The sequence below is a fragment of the Rutidosis leptorrhynchoides genome, chromosome 11 (genome assembly GCF_046630445.1).
Source record: "Rutidosis leptorrhynchoides isolate AG116_Rl617_1_P2 chromosome 11, CSIRO_AGI_Rlap_v1, whole genome shotgun sequence".
NCBI lineage: Eukaryota > Viridiplantae > Streptophyta > Magnoliopsida > Asterales > Asteraceae > Rutidosis > Rutidosis leptorrhynchoides.
The window spans coordinates 82,066,464-82,082,136 of NC_092343.1; positions in this window are offsets into that span (position 1 = coordinate 82,066,464).

Consider the following 15,673-nt stretch of genomic DNA (forward strand, 5'->3'; position numbering starts at 1 on the left):
TAACATCATTCGATTCATACATATAAAGCTATCTTATTCGAAGGTTTAAACTTGTAATCACTAGAACATAGTTTAGTTAATTCTAAACTTGTTCGCAAACAAAAGTTAATCCTTCTAACTTGACTTTTAAAATCAACTAAACACATGTTATATATCTATATGATATGCTAACTTAATGATTTAAAACCTGGAAACACGAAAAACACCGTAAAACCGGATTTACGCCGTCGTAGTAACACCGCGGGCTGTTTTGGGTTAGTTAATTAAAAACTATGATAAAATTTGATTTAAAATTTGTTATTCTGAGAAAATGATTTTTATTATGAACATGAAACTATATCCAAAAATTATGGTTAAACTCAAAGTGGAAGTATGTTTTCTAAAATGGTCATCTAGACGTCGTTCTTTCGACTGAAATGACTACCTTTACAAAAACGACTTGTAACTTATTTTTCCGACTATAAACCTATACTTTTTCTGTTTAGATTCATAAAATAGAGTTCAATATGAAACCATGGCAATTTGATTCACTCAAAACGGATTTAAAATGAAGAAGTTATGGGTAAAACAAGATTGGATAATTTTTCTCATTTTAGCTACGTGAAAATTGGTAACAAATCTATTCCAACCATAACTTAATCAACTTGTATTGTATATTATGTAATCTTGAGATACCATAGACACGTATACAATGTTTCGACCTATCATGTCGACACATCTATATATATTTCGGAACAACCATAGACACTCTATATGTGAATGTTGGAGTTAGCTATACAGGGTTGAGGTTGATTCCAAAATATATATAGTTTGAGTTGTGATCAATACTGAGATACGTATACACTGGGTCGTGGATTGATTCAAGATAATATTTATCGATTTATTTCTGTACATCTAATTGTGGACAACTAGTTGTAGGTTACTAACGAGGACAGCTGACTTAATAAACTTAAAACATCAAAATATATTAAAAGTGTTGTAAATATATTTTGAACATACTTTGATATATATGTATATATTGTTATAGGTTCGTGAATCAAGCAGTGGCCAAGTCTTACTTTCCGACGAAGTAAAAATCTGTGAAAGTGAGTTATAGTCCCACTTTTAAAATCTAATATTTTTGGGATGAGAATACATGCAGGTTTTATAAATGATTTACAAAATAGACACAAGTACGTGAAACTACATTCTATGGTTGAATTATCAAAATCGAATATGCCCCTTTTTATTAAGTCTGGTAATCTAAGAATTAGGGAACAGACCCCCTAATTGACGCGAATCCTAAAGATAGATCTATTGGGCCTAACAAACCCCATCCAAAGTACCGGATGCTTTAGTACTTCGAAATTTATATCATATCCGAAGGGTGTCCCGGAATGATGGGGATATTCTTATATATGCATCTTGTCAATGTCGGTTACCAGGTGTTCACCATATGAATGATTTTTATCTCTATGTATGGGATGTGTATTGAAATATGAAATCTTGTGGTCTATTATTATGATTTGATATATATAGGTTAAACCTATAACTCACCAACATTTTTGTTGACGTTTTAAGCATGTTTATTCTCAGGTGATTATTAAGACTTCCGCTGTCGCATACTTAAATAAGGACGAGAGTTGGAGTCCATGCTTGTATGATATTGTGTAAAAACTGCATTCAAGAAACTTATTTTATTGTAACATATTTGTATTGTAAACCATTATGTAATGGTCGTGTGTAAACAGGATATTTTAGATTATCATTATTTGATAATCTACGTAAAGCTTTTTAAACCTTTATTGATGAAATAAAGGTTATGGTTTGTTTTAAAATGAATGCAGCCTTTGAAAAACGTCTCATATAGAGGTCAAAACCTCGCAACGAAATCAATTAATATGGAACGTTTTTAATCAATAAGAACGGGACATTTCAGTATTATGTGTTAATTCAATAGGACACTTTATATAAAAGTCATATGAAATAAATTATCATAGGACATTTATTTGTCCTAGTCATATTATATATTTAGCTAATAGGATATGTAATACATATGTCGTATCATTGTCAATTTTTAGGACATTTTAGTTTATGGGTTCATAATTATCATATGATTTCATAGGATACTTCAATTGTGAATCATAAAATGGTACTTTATAAGACACTTAACGGTTTAGTGTAGCATTATGTGTTAATTTAATAGGACAATTTATATTAAAGTCATATGAAATAAACTACAATAGGACATTTATTTGTCCTAGTCATATTATATATTAAGCTAATATGACATGTAATACTTATGTGGTATCATTGTCAATTTTTAGGACACTTTTAGTTTTTGGGGTCATAATTATGATATGATTTCATAGGACATTTTAATTGTGAATCATAAAATGGTATTTTAAAAGACATTTAACAGTTTAGTGTCGCATTATGTGTTAATTTAATATGACACCTTATATAGAAGTCATTTTAAATATAGTTTTATAGGACATTTATTTGTCTTAGTCGTATCATTTCTTAAGCTAATAGGACATGTCATACTTATGTCGTATCATTGTAAATATTAGTACACTTTTAGTTTTTTTGGGTCTTTATTATCATATGATTTCATAGTGACTCATTAAATGAGACCTTATAAGACGTTTAACGGTTTAGTGTCACGTTACGTGTTAATTTAATAGGACACCTTATATAAAAGTCATATTAAATATACTATCATAGGATATTTGTTTGTCCTAGTCGTATTACATCGAAACATAGTAAGACATTTGATATGTAAGTCATATCAATGTAAGCATTTAGGAACGTTGATTGTTTAATAACACGGATGAGTTTTTTGTGTCTTAATATTATAAAAAGGAGTTTTACGAATCGAATTCGATGATCTATCCATTTATAGACTTTTAAAAATCATAAAATTATGGTTATAAAATACCTTACATTGACAATTCATGTTAAGATTGTGACAATTCCCGTTAAGATTTTAATCAATTTTGTTATAGAGGTTTCGAAAACATTCGGTTATCTAGCATTGGTATTATCTATTAGCAACTTGTTAGGAGATAAAACTGTTGAAACATGTGTATCTGAGTTTTATTACAACTTAAAGATGCCATACATATCTTATAATCCAAATGGTACATATACAAATTTGATGTCGATCCAAATAACAAGACCCAAATTACAACTCGATCAGACTACATCATATTGTTAAAACAAGACCCATCAATTTTATTATATCTGAGTTTTATTATGATGTATTAATTGATGTCAATTGTTAAAACTGTTGAAACCAGTGTATCTGAATATTATACAACTTCTCAATTGTATAAAACAAGACCCAAATTATAACTCAAATTACATCATAATACATCATATACAATTGAAATAACAAGATCTGACAGCATATAATCCATATAGTAAACAAAATATCCAAAACACAGTAGTTCCAAAGTAATGTACTAGTTATAAAATAGTAATGAATTTAAAAGTACAAACAAAGTACATAACCCAAAATAAACATAACTAGTTCCAAAGAAACTCATCTGAACGCAAACAAAAGAACACAGTTTCATCATTTAAAGATCACAAACCTAAATGGGCAGTTGATTACTAGTTTCCAAATCCGAATATGTGCAACTCACCTTGAAGTTTCATCATTTAGAGCAAGACAAGAAACAGTTTTTCTTGTGAATTTACGGGGACCATGACTACTTCGCAAGTTTTCATGGCTTATTGCATACCATGCAATCTTTAGGATTATTCTCTAAACTCAACCATTTTCTTGTTCACTTTCATAAAGTTTGCGATATCTATTTACTTCCTGTAAGCACAAACACTATCATGATTCAGTAATACATCGAGCAATTAAGTGAAGATTACATAATAGTACAAGCTTACTGAAACGCCCTTGGACTAAAAAAAATTAACGACATGTGTGCTATGCGCAATACCTAATGCGCATCCTGCATTTATCTAGTGCGCGACATGCACCTAGTGTGCGTGGTGCGAACAAGACTTAGTAGAAAAATCTCAGTAATGGTGTGCGGGGCACGCACATACTTGATGCCATATTTCTTACTATTGACCCATTTTAACTTTGACCTGTTTGAACCCAAAACTTTCAAAATCCATTGTCGACTCACAAAATCTGCTGCAAAAGAATCCCAAAAGAGTCCAGAAACACTTGGAAAAAAAAACATACAACGTTTCCGTGCTTTTAACGTCAACAATTCCACTTATGTTTTAACTAGGCTTTAAGCATTATTGTCACAAAATTCTTCATTCTTCAAGTTGAGTAAACTTGATTTAACTTTAGACAATTAACCAATACTTTCAAGTTTCAACATGTGACATATCATTACCCAAAAAGTGATCTAAAGCATACGCTTAAAGTTTATCAATTGACCAGAAAATCGGGACTTTAATACAAAACCTTCAACACAAACAGATTACACAAGTGGCTAAAATCATAACATGTAGGAAGACTTACATAACCACTTACACTCAAGAATAGCTTTTACAGTCTCTTATCAAATATTTGCACCCTTTTTATTAGCCAAAGCCCCACTCACCCTTAGCAAAAGCGCCTCTAGTCTCTAGCTAATCTGTGCACCCTTTTATACCGGAAGCCATTATATTATGTCTTAAGTCTTAACATCTGTTTAGTAATAAGAAGTGAACATAAACACCAAGTTAAAGCAATGTAAACTAAAAACAACATGATACAGAGTGCTATATTGAACATAATTATGATAAGACATACACATTATCATCAATGGACAGTGACAATTTGATATCCCTAAGTTATATACAACAAAGAAAAATTGCATTTCTTAGAACATTAACAATATGTTTACTGGAAAGTAAACATGAAGGCAGCAGCAATATGGGTATTTAAAGAATACATAACCAAAAGGATTTCTTCTCTTAAAGTTCAGATAAACTGTTTTATTTTCAATTGCAAGATGCGAAAAACAATGTCAACTCGATCAGCGGATTTTAAATGAGGAGATCAGTTGATACATCTGTTTATTTTAAATGAGGAGATCAATTGATACCTGCTTGAACTGAATATCTGATATCTCATCGGCTGCAACAAAATGAACTCCATAAACATATATCCATGAAGTATACCATCCTTTTAAAAAGAAAATTAAGTAAAAAACAATTACCTACAGTACTGGAAAGTGCAGGGAATGTGGATTCGAGATACAAACACGAAAATATAGAAGACAAAAGAGGCTATATGTTGTATCAGCACAGTTAAAGAACCATTAATCAGCATTAATACCGAAAAAAACAAATAACAGAAACATATGTTAAATGTAACGAAAACTAACAAAGATACCTTCGTATAGCAAAGATAAGATGTTGAAATCTGATACATTAAGAAAGATGCCAAATTCAGAAAATAGACTATGAATAACAAAAAGCAACCAAAGGTCATTAAATATGAACATAATGAATAAAAACTTACAGATTTACGAAGAGTAAACAATTAACACTAAAATCAGTCTCATTTGTAAAAGTTAAACCTAAAAGGGTTTAATAAATATTAAATATTATAAGCTTTGAAATCATAAATGATGAATACCAACCTCAATTTCTTTGAAGATAGACAAATTTCATTGAACCCCTAATTTTAACACCCCCTAATTCATTCATGTGATTTTTTCATCAAAACACTCATTGTAGCAACTGTGATTTGCAAATATAATCCACGACTGATTTTGGAGTGAAAATGGAATGAGAAATATTTTCCAGATATATGCAGAGATTAAACCGTCAAATGTCTTTTCTATTTGTTTCTATGAAATAAGTTTGAGAAAGAAATACTAACAACGGTGGTAGGTGTGTCGGTTTATAACCGGGTTAGACCTCGTATTCCATCAAAAAGGCTTCGGGATTTAATAAAATGATGGATTTCTGCGAGGTTAATAGTATATAAGGGGACTAGAATCAAAAAACTAGATCTAAATTTCTCTCTCCGTACAAAACCTTTCAGATCTAAACTTCACCGCTTCCGTCATCTTCTCGGCCGGCTTCCTTCCCGTTCATTATTGCCGGATATTCTCTGCCGGTTTGTAGCTTTCCGTTGCTCTCCTCCTCCGACCACCGGCATCTCGCCGGTGGTTCGGCTTTTCTGCTTTTCGTGTAATAAGGTCGGTACCGCCTCTCCTCCTTTTCCGGTGACGGGTTTTGCGGGTTCGGTCTCGTCGGTTGTCCTACGGTTTCCAGGCGGCGATCTTGAGCCGTTTGTGCTCAGGATCTGGAAGTTGTTTGGGTTTCGGTGATTTTGGTTCTTGGGTTCCGGCCGTCGGTTTTTGGTGGTTGGGTTTCAACGTCTCAAGCTTCTTCCTCTTTCTGGTTCCGGCTTCTTTCTGAAGGTGTAGGTAGGTGGCGATTTTCGGTGGAAATCTACTCTCATTCCCGGTAAGTTTTCGTTTTCCGTTTTGGGGTTTGGTGTTTGCGGATGTTGTAGGTATCGATTGGCATTTTTGTGTCGAAATCCGGTGGAATACGGCAGAATCCGGTGGTTTCCGGCGGTTTCTAACGGTTCCCGGCGGATTCTGCTGGTTTCTGGGGTCCACGGATTTGTAAACCCTTCGAAAATTCGGTGAGAATGGCTTGGCTTCTATTGGTTTGACTGCACGTTTGGTACTGTTTGGTGGTCGTTTCATTGGTGTGTTCATATTATTCCCGTAGCCGAGTCTGTTAGGTGGACTCGGTGTTGTTGCCGGCGTGTGTCGATCTAGTTGACTTCGGAAAATAGGCCTCGGGTTTGGTGCTGCTGGAGTGCCCGGCGTTCATATTTGTGTACGGCTGTTGAGTTGTAGTGTTTGCGGGGTTGAATACGAGCTCGGTTTTATGGTATATTTAGATTTAGGTTTGGTGGTTATACGTTGTGTTGTCTTTCATTTTCATTATGCTCGTTATCTTTCAATCATTGTAATCGTCCTGGGTGTAGGACGACAAGAGCAAGCTCTTTCAATTTCAATCATTGTCATTTGTATGTTCCACCGGATCTTTACGATCTTATATATATATATATTAATATTTTCGCCGAAAAAAAATAGTATATAAGGGGTTAATAAATTAATGACGATAAGGAGGTAAAATCTAAAAAATAGGAGGGAAGAATAAAATATATAACTGCCGCTTATTTTTTTGATGAAATTCAAAATTTATCTGATTGTATGCCGGTCCAATTGAGGTGTGATAAATTTGTTGGTGGGATAAATTTGTTTTGGTGATAACTTTATTAAATATAAAAATATAGATTTGGTCAACTAGCAATTTACATTAAGTTTAATCTTTTTAAGAGTAAATAACTTTAATAAGCTAGAGGTGCTCTTTAAATATTCGTAAGTAACATACTCCACGGAGTTAAAGTATATTTGCGTCATTTTTAATTATATACGGAATGAGTGTCTCGTTTATTACATTGTTAAATTTAAACTAAATAGTTTAATTATCCTAACTTAAATGTAAAAATAGAAATTTTTGTATTCGAACCCACAATCACATTCACCAGCGAGTAAAAACCTATAGATGACGAACTCCCGAGTGACAAGACCCGTAACTGAGTGAGTGACATAAATTAATTAATTACTTTAAATGTAAATTTATTATTATTATTATTATTATTATTATTATTATTATTATTATTATTGTATATAACTTTATAGATATGTAATATGTAATATAATATATTTGGTTAGGGTTGTATTGAATTTCATTTTGCTTGTAGTGTAATTGGCGAGTGCGTATGTCCTCGAAGTATCAAACACCCATTAAATGCTAGCGCAACTAGCCCGAGTGGGGATGTCAAACCCTATGGATCCATATCTAATATTCGCGTTCAACGGTTCAAAACCAATGATTAAACGTTACCGTGCTAAGGGGAATGTTTATGCCGTTATATAACCCACACATATGTAAAATTTAAGTACTCGTGTCAAGTAAGTAAAACGTAAAAAGCGCATGTATTCTCAGTCCAAAAATAGTATAAGTAAAAAGGGAAGCTATAACTCACAGTGAATAAGCAGTAAAAGTCGATACGAAACGTATGCATGTTATAAGTCGGTCCGAAAGGTCGTCAAACTAAGTCAAAGGTCACTAGGTCAGTATGTTGTCCCAAAAGGTTAAAAGTGAATAAATTAAGTTTAAGTGTCATCATCGACATCATCATTATCATCATCATTCATCAATATTAAGGTAAGTTTAACAAAAATAGAGATCGAAACAAAAGGCTGACTTTGGACAGCTGTTACGACCTTAAATCGAAAAGATGCGTAGTCAGTGGCTATGGCTCTGTATGTGAGTCCTCTAACCGCTAACCAATTTTCAGAACCTAACTCGTCTTCGTTTGACCGTGGCGACGGTTTAAGTGCGAGTAGGTCAGAAATTTCAGCACAACGTTACAAGGGCGTAGTGACTTTCGGAAGGCCATTAATCCTAAACCGTATATCGAATTAAGTCGAGACCTAAACAAAAAGTCATCTACTCGAAACGAATTATCTGAAAATTGATTTTCCAGAAGCCCATGAGTCTGATCAGACCCCGAAAAACAGAAAACAAGTGCTCCGTTGAGGTTCTTGGTGCTTGATGCTCATCACGGTTCTCATCCTTGATGCTTGTAAACTTCAAGTGTACAACTCTTTGATGTTTTAGCATCACTTTGACCAAAGTTCAACCATCAACACACAACTAAAAGTAAAATCTATCATTCTACAAATTTTGAACATCAAGATTGCCTCTTTATTGCATGAATCCAATAAAGTTTCAACCTTTGTCCATTTTACACAAGTTCATGCATCTATATCATATGTGATGATGAAGACTTGATCTTTATCATCACAACAAACACAAAAAGGTTCCAAGTAAGTGAGATCTACAATAATAACTTAGATCTCAAGTATTAAGAAAACCCTAAGCTAGAAAGCTTGGATCTTTACAAGATTAATGAGACCATAAGCTAGAAAGCTAAGATCTTTAACAAAATAATGAAAGTAATGAGACCATAAGCTAAAAAGCTAAGATCTTAATCATAATAATGAAACCCTAAGATAAAAAGCTTGGATCTTTAGTGTTCTTGAAGATTTTGAAGCATAAAGCTTGGATCTTTAAGATACATGAAGATCATAAACACAAGTTTTGATCTTTATAACAAAACAAAGAAATTACAACTAGATCTAACAAGTAAATGAAGATTCCAAGCTAGAAAGCTTGAATCTTTCATGTTCTTGAAGGATTCAAACCCAAGTTTGAATCGATAAGGTATAACAAGATCAAAAGCTAAAAGCTAGATCCATAAAATGATGATGATGTCGTGTAGATGAAGGGAAGAAGAAGAATAAAAATCAAAAACTTACACTTTTTAGAGTGAGAAAGACTAGAGAGAGATTTAGAGAGTAAGTATGTGTAAATTGCAAATGAGATCAAGTGTAGAATAAGTGAAATAAGGCTTGTATTTATAGGTGGTGAGGAGATCGGAGGGTGATGGTGGCCGTGGGTTGGTGGGGGGAATAAGGGGGACAAACTTTTGCTTTTTGGTTAATGGTTGTCTAAAGTAGGTGCTTATGTTTGGATCCCATGCAACATTAAGGATAATGCTTAACAAAAATGCTAGTATGTTCCCTATAATAAATGGGCATTTGTCTTTCATTAATATGGGTTACTAACTTATTTAAATTGGGCTAATTAAATAGTCCACTAGCTAGTGTAGGGTGGGCTAAAGTCCAACAAGGTAGAAAGTCTAACAAGTCTAACTAGTGTGCTCTAGTAAATTACTAAGCGTAATTAAGCATCCAAAAATCCAAGTAATTGTTATTATAAAATAACAATTAGTATTTCGTAGTCGTAATATTCCGGTTACGACAAAAGTTAAACGTGTACCAAGTACGTAGCTCATTTCAAACGTCAAGTGACACCAACGATCGTAAAAGCATTCCAGGATCAAGTTAAGTGATTACACACTTAATAGCACGTTGTAAGATATTAATGAAAGTAATTAATCATTAAATAAGATCCAAGAGCATACACTAGCTTAGTACGCACATATACGCAGTTTCGTGAAAGCACAAAGCGCAAAGGCAAGTCGAAAAAGCCGGGTCGTTACAATAGTTGTAATTCTTTGTGATTTAATCAATAAAGAATAACAGTTGGAAAATTACCTTTGACTCTATTTACATTACATGCTTGAATACTAAACCGTGTTTAATTGGTTAGTTAATTAAAAGAAATTGTATTCACCCCCTACAATACTCATGTTGTTAATCAAGGGACCAACAACTGGTATCAGAGCTTCAGTCTTGATAATTTAATATCTTGGATCTGAATTCTCTCATGGCTGCATACTCAAATACAGCTTACCTTGAAAATGGCTCATCCAATAGACCACCCAAATTTGATGAAGATGAGTATGAAGGTTCATGCTTCACCTGGAGTCTATTGACCCACTTATGCCTGGTATTACCACAGATGGTCCATTTGTTCCAACTGAGACTATTGATAGCATCCCAGCTACTGCTGACACTCCTACCGTTCCTTGCAGAGAGGTTATTCTCACTCCAGCCAGATGGGATGCTGAGGACAAATGTCGTGTTGGACTTGACCCTAAGATTAGAACTCTGTTAGCTATAACTTTACCTAACCACCTGTTCAAACTGATTAAGGAAAAGCTGAATACTAAGCTTATGTTAGACTATCTAGATGTCACTTATGAAGGAATGGATGAGGTTAGGCAGAACAAGATTATTGCTGTAACACCGTACTTTTTTTTTATAACACAGTGGTAGTCTTATTTACAAAACGTGCCCTTACGTACAAACATAAACATAATTATTACACTTCATACATAAATATATTGTTATCAAAAACCGGTGTTACGTTAATATTCGATTTCATATTGACAACATCAGAATTCTAGACTTGTCGAACACAACTCAACACGCCCATCTTCTCCTATGTCCATAAAAGCAAAAGACCTACAATCTGCAAGGGGGAAGGTGGAGGGGTTAGCACGAAGCTAAGTGAATGGACTAATCTAACAGCTAAAACACATAGGTACAATCACTAGAACATGCAGCAACAAATTAATCAGACAGTTAATCACATAACTACTAGAACATGCAGAAACATAGCAATCTACCATTAACATACAACATAAAAGCAATACAAATACAATATCCAACAATCAATTAAATCCAAAGACCACTGAGGCAAAAACACATCTTCAGCAACGGTCAATCCAAAGCAACCGTGATAACTACAAGCAATGGTCAATCAGAAGCAACCATCTGGGTAATCCGAAGCAACCCATTAAGAGACTCGGCGGCCTGGCCGGGCCAACGACCCCAGTTGATCAGTCTAGAGTCTACCGAAAACTCATAACTCTGTATCACTAGTATAAGTCTTCCACACGCGACGGACAAGTGATTCCGACTTATATTAATCATACAACATCAATGAGCCCAACCTGATTAGAAGCAAGGTTGATCTCTCCCGACCTGATCAGAAGCAAGGTCGGTCCAATAAACGCGCGAGGTCATAGTCCACATCACACAACAACAAAGGTTCTAAGCATAGCAACTAGGTCAACGGTCTAGGTCATGTCACTATATGCCTTAATGGCTAGATTAACCCACTCACCGAAAACCAGCACAAGAAGTACTCAGAGGTCTTATATTTCTGAGTCTTCACTTCTCTTGATCACCTGGAAACATCAGAAACAAAGTCAGTATAGTGTTCTAATCAATAATATAATTGATAAATACTATAAACTAGGTCATATTATCATATATTCATCATATTATAAGTCTACAACATAAACTCAGTCAATAATGACACCAAACGAGTACAGAACAAGACATACACAATAAAATCCCTTTTTCTGACCAAAATAAAGTTTGATTTAGTTTCTTAAAACCTTATCATTGGATCGTAAATTTCAAGACAATTCCATCAATAGTTTATTCATCGAAAACGGAGTTACGGTTAGAAGTTACAGCCTTTTCAAGTTTACCAAAAACTGACAGTGCTCACTCGCGCGGACGAGGCCTCACTCTTGCGAGTGAGTCCTCAACCACGTGGTTGAGCCTCAAACGTGTGGTCACACGTACGGGTGACCTGTCAGAAGTGTGGGAGCTGTTAGAACATTCCAGCTCGCTGATTTTTGCCATTTTGGCCCAAAAACTCGATTTTTGCAAGATCTAACACCAAAACCATTCCCAAAACATCATATAAACTATATAAAACATATTTCTAACAATAATAGAATATATCAAATACTTTAGATCAAGAATCAAGCATCAAAACCTAACTTTTACTAAAAACACCAAAACCCAATTTGAGCAAGAATCACTACATGAATCTAAGAGATGCTTACCTTAAAATGATCACAAAATCACAGAGAACAAGAAGATGTGAATAATTTAAGCTCTAGATCAAAGATTAGATTTTAGAGTTTTGATTAGATGAAGATGAAGGTACGGGTGTGTGTTTGGGAATAATCTGGAAAGTGAGAGAAATGGCCAGCTTTAGACACTTAATTGTGGATAATTTCCACACTGTGCAACACACGGGTATTTATCAGTTATCTGATATCTTTCGTACATCATTTGACAATCCAAACGAAGTCTAAATTAAATAAACAAACCTGTTCTGTAATTCTTGTCACAAACTGGTCTCAACCAAATAATCAAATGACTATAAACATTCAACTAATAAAATAACAATATAAACGCACACAAGGGCAAAATGGTCATTTCATCTAGGCCCAATTATCGGGTGTTACAATTGCTTTGAAAAGAGAGTATGAAATGTTCTTTGCCTATAAGAATGAGACCCTTAAGTAAACCTTCATTAGGTTTAACTCCTTAGTTGCTGACCTGCTTACTTTAAAAATCACATATACGAATTTTGAACAAGTAAACAAATTCATTGACTCACTGCCTACTAAATGGAAACCTGTCACTGACCCCTTAAGAACCACCCAGACCTTAAAGAACTTTAACATGTCCTCTCTCTATGGTACACTTTGGAACCATGAGAAGGTAAAAGCTAAACTTGAACTGAGTTTAAAAGAAAACTTTAAGTCTACCCCCACTACCTCAAAATCCTCAAAAACTGATGATACTGCTCTTATTGCTGTTGCTAAAAGGAAAGCTCAAAAAGCTTTACTGGTTCAAAAGTTTATGGCAGAAGATGATTCAGCTGAAGATGAGGTGGATAGTGGTACTGGGTCTGAAGAAAGCAGTGATGATGAAGATGATGTGGAAGGGTTTGCTGAAGGTATGGCCTTGCTGGCTAGGCAGTTTAAAAGGTTCAATCGTAATAGAACCAGTAAGCCATACAAAGGGAGTAAGAAACCAAGTGCTAGGTATATCAGCAAATCAGTCAAGGGTCCTAAATCCGAGTGTTACAGTTGTGGGAAGGTTGGACATTTTGCTGCTGAATGCATGTCCAGGAAACCTTCAACATCACATGCTAACTCCTTCTCAAAAGCTGATAAGTATAAGAACACGTACAAAGCTATGAAGGCTCAGATGAAGGAAAGTGCAAAGGCTGATAAGAAGGGAAAGAAGCCAGAAAAACTTCTAGTTGCTGAGCATCATGATTGGGATGAAACCAGCTCTTCTTCATCTTCTGACAGTGATACTGATGATGATGATGCTGGTTATGCTTCTGGTAAAAAGCTGTGTTTGGTGGCCAAGGGGGTCGAGGAGTCTGATGAGGATGATAATGGTAGTATGTTTTTGGCTGATATGAGGGAAGCTGATCGGAAATAGGATTCACCTCAATGGAAATTTGAAATGCTGTATAAGGTTGATAATTTTCGAACTTATACTGATGATGAAAGAGCTGAAATGTTTGACTACCTAAGAGTTGATTTATGTAGAGGCAGTAAACGTGAAGAAGTTTTGAAAAATGATAACAAATCTTTAAATGATAAACTTAAAAGCAAAACTGATGAAATTAAGATCTTGAAGGATGAAATTTCAAAACTTGAAAAACAAAATTTTGCTTTAAAGTCTCTTCACGTTGAGGCAGCAGATGTTAAGAACAAGCTAAACGACCTCAAGAAGGTTGTTACCTCATGGTGTACATCTGCTCAACGCACAGCTAAGTGTGTAAATGAGCAGGTGCCTACTCAAGTTGAAGCTTTCTTTGCTGGTGACTATGCTGCTGCTGCTCTTGCAGAAGTTACTTACATGGACCCTATTCTTGAAACAGATCCTGAAGCTGTCTTGCCAAATACCTTTGCGAAGATAGTTAAGGGTAAAAAGGTCTTAACAAATAAGTTTGTCAAAACTACTGTGACCCCACCACCGTCCATGAAAGAAATTTTGGAGAATGAAGTAAAAGCCAAGGAAACCAGTACTTCAATTGATGAAACTACTGATCCCTCTAGCATTTACTATATGACTCCAAAGGAAAGACGCATTAAAAGGGAAATCACTGAAAACAATCAAAGAAAGTTAAAATCAATTGATTCCCCTTCATGTTCAAATTTCACCAATGCTGAGCCAGGTGATGAAAATTGTACTGGTAAACCAGTAGCTGATGACAAGCCAGCAAAACGCAATACTGGCAAGTCAAAGGCAACAATCAAGATTCACAAGAATCGACCATCATCAGCTGATGGGTCAGTAACTTCCCACACTGATTCATCGAACAAAGGCAAAGCAGTATACCATGATTATGGTACTGGTTCTAAAAGGAAAGCTGCCCTTAAGGGAAAAGCTAAAGTGAACCAAATTGTGGAATCAAGTGATGGGTTATCTATCATTGAGATAATGACTGTCAAGCTTGACAAGCTCATAGCTGCCATATCTGAAAGTAGACCCGATCTTACTGCACCCATTTACTCAGTGTATGACCAGTCACTGATACCAAATGTGAGAAAATGCTACAAATGTGGCAGCAAGTTTTACTTTGCCAACTGGTGTACTCTAACCCTAACCCCATCTGCTGCCTCTTTAAGCATACCAGTAGACAGGAAGAGATCATCAAAGATGACCCTTCCAGAACCCATCCTTGGATGGGTTCCCAAAAAGAACTAATCTCTTAGCTACTGTGCAGGGCATTCAAAATAATCAAATCTGGTATCTCGATAGTGGTTGTTCGAGACATATGACCAGATGTAAGTCCTTGTCAATGGACTATCAAGAAAAAGATGGTCCAGTTGTATCATATGGAGATAATTCGTTGGGTTACACAAAGGGTTTTGGTACTTTAACAAATGGGAATGTTACTTTTTCAAATGTAGCATATGTCGTTGGGCTTAAACATATTCTACTCAGCATAAGCCAACTGACAAGCAAAAGTAAGATAGTCCAGTTCAGAAGGAAGATTGGCACTATTTTTGATAAGACAGGGAAGCCACTGCTGACAGCAACAAGACATGAGAACATGTATCAAATTGACATGAACACAACAGTCACAACAACTGATACTTGTTTTTATTCAAAGGCATCAGACAACCTCAAGTGGTTATGGCACAAGAGACTCTCACATCTCAACTTCAAAGATATTCATAAGTTATCTAGTAAAAGTTTGGTGTCTGGACTACCCACAAAGTCTTATGTGAAGGACAGATTATGTCCTGGATGTGAAAAAAGGAAGCATCACCATGCCTCATTCAAATCAAAGCAGATTTCATCTGTTGAGAAACCATTTCACC